Source organism: Netta rufina (genome assembly GCF_964035555.1).
Source record: "Netta rufina genome assembly, chromosome: 8".
In the NCBI taxonomy this organism is placed as follows: Eukaryota; Metazoa; Chordata; class Aves; order Anseriformes; family Anatidae; genus Netta; species Netta rufina.
The window spans coordinates 5,455,297-5,461,296 of NC_140131.1; positions in this window are offsets into that span (position 1 = coordinate 5,455,297).

Consider the following 6,000-nt stretch of genomic DNA (forward strand, 5'->3'; position numbering starts at 1 on the left):
TAGCTGCTGGGCTCAGGGGAATTCTTACCTGTAACTGCAAAGAGTGTTGTAGGAAGAGGAAAGCCTGGTCCTATAGTGAGCGCTGCCGGGGAGAAATGGTTTGTCCTTGCCTTTATCACAGAGCCCGTCTGGCACTTCTGCTCTTCAAGGGTGGTAACTGTTTGCAAGACTTCCATGCTCCATGTGGGACATGAAGGGTTGAATTGAACTGATGGAGCTGGAAACATGTTCTGCCATATGCAGTGATGGGAAATGCTAAATAACCCGGTGGTGGAGGGAAGCAGTCAGTCAGTGTCACAAGCTTAGCACCCAAACTGAAGGGATGCCTTTGGCTTCTGGGCCTCTGTTGTAAAACGGGGCTCAGTCTAACCCCACCCTCTCTCACCTTGGATGATGATAACTAAGTCTTTGCAAATCAGTAGGCTGCTGCAGTGATGGACACCATAGAAATGCCCTGGAGAGAGCGAGTAATTCTGTATTCTGTGCAGGGTTTGGCTGATGTGCAGTAAACATATTCAATGTGTGGTCCAGATGCTCTGCCAGTGAAGAGAAGACAGAAGAGTGACTAGCTGCTCATTCAGCAATCGCTATCTTCAGTGCATTGAATATATGGATCCCCGGGCAAAATGAGTGTGGGGCCATGTTATAAGCCAGTGTTATAACTCATGTATAGTAGGCGTGAACTGAGGTTGTACAAAATTCTAGTTCTGGCATGTCCCAACTGCTAAGGATTGGATTTTACAAGCTAAATGTTCTCAAATTGCGCTGGCCTGTTTATTTTGTTTGTTTGGCTTTTTAAATTTTATTTATTTTACTGCCTGTGTTCCCTACGCACGGTGTGAGAGATGAATCTATTTATGGACTTGATGCAGAGGGATAATACGTGTAGAGATGAATGCTTGAGGAAGCTAATTGCAGGTGTAAACAGCAATGTTCTCAATGGAGGCTGACCGAACCCTTGTTTAGAGGTGTTTTATTTCTTTTCTTTTTCTTCTGGATGTCTCTAGAATGATCTGCCAGCTAACTGGGAGGGCAGGAGGCAGGGAAAGATTTGCAGCTTACGGTGCCTTTTGGAGATACTGATCATTTCTTGCAACCTCTGCAAGACAAAGGTGGGCTCAGGATTACCATATGACTTTCCCAAGATATGCTAGTTATTGAAAAGAGACTTGTTTTTCAAAGATAAGCCGCACTGATCTGAGGAACGTCTTCCTTGTAACTACAAGAGCTATAAACAAATCTGTAAGTTATGAGGCAACAGCTGAGTACATCACTAGATAATGTGTGGTCAGTTTGACCCTGCTGTCTTAATTTAAGAGGTCATTTTAAGACCGCTATAAAGAAGGGCTTTGTGCTGCCTTAAAGGGATACGGGCAATCTCTAAGAAACGGGCATACTTATAGAGACAATCCCTTTGGCTCAGTTTTTGTTTGGTTGTTTCTTTTTTATTATCTGCGGTGCAGTAAATTAAAACAAAAACAAGTCTGGACTTGGCATGCCTTTGTAAATAAACTGCTGTGTGTGAATTGACAGCTCGTTTGCAACCAGGTTATTTATAACAAAGTTTTTTTTTTTTTATTTCTCCCACCAGAGAGGTTGTTTTGCTCTATATTAACAAAATGCTTATGGTAACAACTCCCAACCCCTGTCTATGCTGAAGCAGTTACACAAAGGCCTCACAATTTCAATTGTGTCTCTTTGAAAGAAAATAAAACAAGCAAAATTTTAATTTTGTTCCTTGCTGGAGTAGGAGCATGGATTGCAGCAGATGAACTACAGATGAATTCCTTAACTCTGTTAGCTCCATACAGCTCACCTTACATGCAACCATTCTGCTTCGTTCATCTACTCCCACAGAGGAACTATGAGGGGAAGTGGAGTTTTGGGCTTCTATAAGTTTCTTAAAGATCTGGTTTGTGACTAGCCATCTTGCTGAGCCCAGTCACAACCATCTGCTCCCAAAGGAGGTAAAGAACACACATCGAAGAATGGATTTGGTGAACTGGGATCCCTGTCACATAATGCCCCATCCTTGCTCCTGTTTCCCTTGTCTTTTACAGATGAACTCTCTCATTGTCCTCATCGTGGTCAGTTCCCAGATGGAAACACCTCAAGAGAAGACAGTAAGGCCTCTGCTTTTTCAGTTGGGATCACGGGCTTGTGTTATCCACAGCAAAGAGGTTGGGTGCATAAAAAGTACCTGCAGGCCTTAGCAAGCCAACACTGTAGCTATGACCTGACCTTGGCTTATATCAGCTGAGGAAAACTGATGTTTCAAACTTGTTAAAATTACTTTTCTCCTCACCGCTGTCTAAGTTTTGAACTGGACCTTGTGCAATATGGCCTTTTGTGCATGCTCAGGCAGTTAGGCTAATGTGCTGTGGTGGTGTTGGGCTGCCCAGTTCCTGTGGCTTGGCATGATCCAGCAGCTGGTCTTGGTGTGAGCACCTTGTCCCACCACCACCAGTTTCCCAGAGCCACGAGGGCAAGGAACTGTCTCATCGAAACTTGGTGCTTCAGTGCTGTCAGGCGACAAGGACCCAGGTGAGCGCAATTACACCAGCAATTGCCTGTGTCCTGGCTTTTTCTTGGTTCCTGTGAGGTAAGATTTCACCCCAGGCTGGGTTCTTCTCTTTCTTTGGTCACCAACGAGGAGTGATTGGGCAAGTCTCTGGTTATTTATCACTTCTGTCCTACCCACTGACCTAGGGAGAAGATATTCAGGCAAGCAGTTGCACTCCCTTGGGAGATTTTAGCCCACATTGCAACCTCATCTTTCACATCTGACTCAACATAAAGCAAATCCCATGGAGCAATTTTAGGACTGAGGGTGTCCTATCTGTCTCAACTGCAAGGTCTGTTCTGGTGACAGAGACTTCATTAACAGAGGGAAGAGGTGACTGGGATAGCTGTGATCCCTTTATGCTATGACCCATGACCACAGTCCTTAGTAATGGGGAATGTGAAACAAAGAGGGCTCATACGGAGAAATTTCCCCCCTCATTCTATTAGTGGGTATTACTGTCAATGGGGAAGGAGGACAGTGACTGATTTTCATGAGGACACCCCCATCTAGTTGATGGTTGTAGTGACAGCATTGGGTGAATCACAATTGCTGCACAGCCCATGCATACAGCAAAGTCATGGTAACCCAGGGCACACAGCAGTCAGAGCCTACAACACTTGCTTGGCCTTTGTTCCAGAACGGAGACATGTGAAGCATCCTCTGATTCAGCTGGGAGAGAATGGGAACCACTTAACACTTTTGTAAGCATGGTGATTCAACGGGCACTTGGTCCTCCCAGCTGGGTCTGCAGCACTGTCCGAGGAGCTGAGACATTGCTTTGGAAGAGCTTTAGGCATCAAGTCTCTTCTGGGCACAGCTAGGTCTGGAGGAGGATGCCCATCCATTGCCTGCTTCTCTTGCTCTATGATGGACATCCCCACCTAGACTTCTTCTTTTCACCTCAGAAACTAAGGAAATCGTGGTGTGAGTGAAGTTTTGAGTCCACGGGGTCTCATTCCCTACTGTGCTTAAAGGCACTGACCCTGTGAGGTGATCTGCCATGGAGGATCTACCTCACGGTGCTGGGCCTTGTGTCAGGCGCTGCTGAAGCTTGGAGCTGCAATGTGCTTCACTCCCAGCCCCTCCTCGCCCACTGTGTGTAAAAATCCCTCTTCTGCCTCTCTCACAGCCCGGCCTGGGCCCTGAATATTTCTGTGGGGTGATCTCTGGGTGATCCTGCCCGGCAGGGGGTCGCACTAGGTGATCTGCAGAGGTCCCTTCCAGCTCCGGCTGCTCTCTGATTGCTGGGCCAGTGGCGGCACCTGCCGGTGTTGTGCAGAATATTCTGGATAATGCTGAGAGAAACATCTCAAAACAGCACTTCGGGGCAGGGCCAGCATGGCCCGGGTAGGAAATGCAGCATGATGCGGGTTAATGGGGTCAGAGCAGCGAGGTGCTAAGCGCTGTCCTTTTTCCTGCATGCTGTGGGATGACTGCCAGCCAAGAAAGAACCCCCCCCAGGAAGTTATACAACACCTCCAATGCTCCCTGTTTTCCAGGAAAAACCCTGTGTTTTAGCTATTCAGTCAGTTTGTATTGATACAGCTAATCTGTACGAGCTGAGGCCGTGTTCCGGATTTACCCAGACCCTAGGCTCTTCCTTCGCTGGGAGCAGCGGATTACCCTGGTTACACTGCGTTCTGGAATAATATTTCCCTCAATAAATTTTACTGCCTCTTCACATGTCGCTGGGGCTTAGGCTGTTACCGCAGTGTGTTTGTGTCTTAATTATTGTTTCTGGTAGTGCTGCCAGGTGACTCGAGCATTTCCAAATAGAAGAGAAAGAGCTGCTCCGTGCTGAGCGCCTCGCAGGCCGAGGGGCAGGGGATGGCTAAAGGCTAGCAGAGCGCTCAGTGATGGGGCAGAGCTGCTCTCTGCAGAATAACATAGGCTGAAAGTTTTTACTTTCTGCTTCTCAAGGCCCAGGATATCACCATTAAAAATCAGTGTTTGTGCCAGCTAGTTGATATTTAGTTTTGTTTCCTATAGAGGTAAGGGGGGAATTTCTCCCTTTGTGTAATGTCTTGTTCCCATTAACATATTCTGAGGACACTGACCAGTTTTTCAGCCAAATTTGACAGACAGCTATTAACTTCTGGTGATTTAAGACACTGCCTTACTGAAGAGAAAGACCCCCATGGGGTAAGGCTGGCAACCTCCCTGTTTGGTGGACCTCGGGGCATCCGTGGTGGGCAGAAAGGGGGAGAGGCACTGCAAATGAGACTTCGTACTGCTGCTCCCAGAACTGCCTGTTCCACCCCTACATCTCACGTCTGTTATGGAGAGCTGCTGCCCTCCCACCAAATACACAACATGCACAGCATTTGCCAAAAAATAAAGTCATGCCCTCCTGTCTTGACTGTTTCTTTATTCCATGGGGTAGCACATGTTATTAAGGGGATGGATAAAATACTGTGAGTGAAGCACTGTGCTGCAAGACGAAGATCTCTGTCCTCTAGCAGCAGCATGCTCCTCAGGAGGGACACAGCGAGGCGCCAGCTCAGTAGCTGTCCCTCTTCCTTGTGCTAAACCTCCCCTCTGGGTGTGCTGTGAACAGGAGCGATTTCCAACCAGCCGTCTGAACGGTTTATTCCGTGTAAATCGCGTGGGTCCGAATCACCCCTATTTTGAGCTGTGTCTCAGGCCTGTGTCGTCGCACCTGTGCCGAGAGCAGCAAGCGGGGCAGCGGAGCGCGGACACCCCGCAGCCAGCAGCGGGCTGGTGCAAAGCTGCGCATCGTGGCTCAGCCTGCGCTCGCCTGGAACGAGGCCCAAGCTAATAAACCCGGCTAGATTGCTTCCAGACCCGAGCTGGGCCACGAGGAGCCGGCGCAAATGTCACTGCTGCTGCTGCTGCAAGCTCTGCTTGCTCGGAGCCAGCCTCAGCGCCTCGGCCGGAGCGGGCCAGCTCCTTAGGCACCTGTAGGGCTGCAAGGGGACGGTGTGGCAGGGCCGGGCGCTGTGTGCCTCTGACATCTGCTTGAGGCCGCTGCCAAGGCTGAGAGGCTGTGGCGAGGCTGCTCCCCCGAGCACGGGGCGCTGGGGGTGACCCCAGCAGAGGGGTCCCGACCCCTCAGGGCTCGCCCCGGGGAAGGGGGTCCCGCTGTTCCCCTCGCCCCCCTTCCCTTTCCCAGCGGGCGGCCCCCGCTGTCAAAGCCCCGAGGGGGCGGCCCCGGCGGCACAGCCCTCCCCCTGCCCGCCCCGACCGGCCCGAGCCGAGGGCTGGCCCCCACCACCACCACCACCACCACCACCGCCGCCGCCGCCGCCGTGTAATGGCCCGGGCCGCCTTCCCTCAGGCAGCCGGCCCTGCGGCGGGGCGGAGCGGCTGAGCCCCATGAACCCGGCACGGCGGCGGCTGTGGTGGCAGCGGGACGGGGCTCGGGGGCGGCGGCGGCGGAGGGAGGCGGCGGGCAGCGCGTCCCCAAGGGCGGC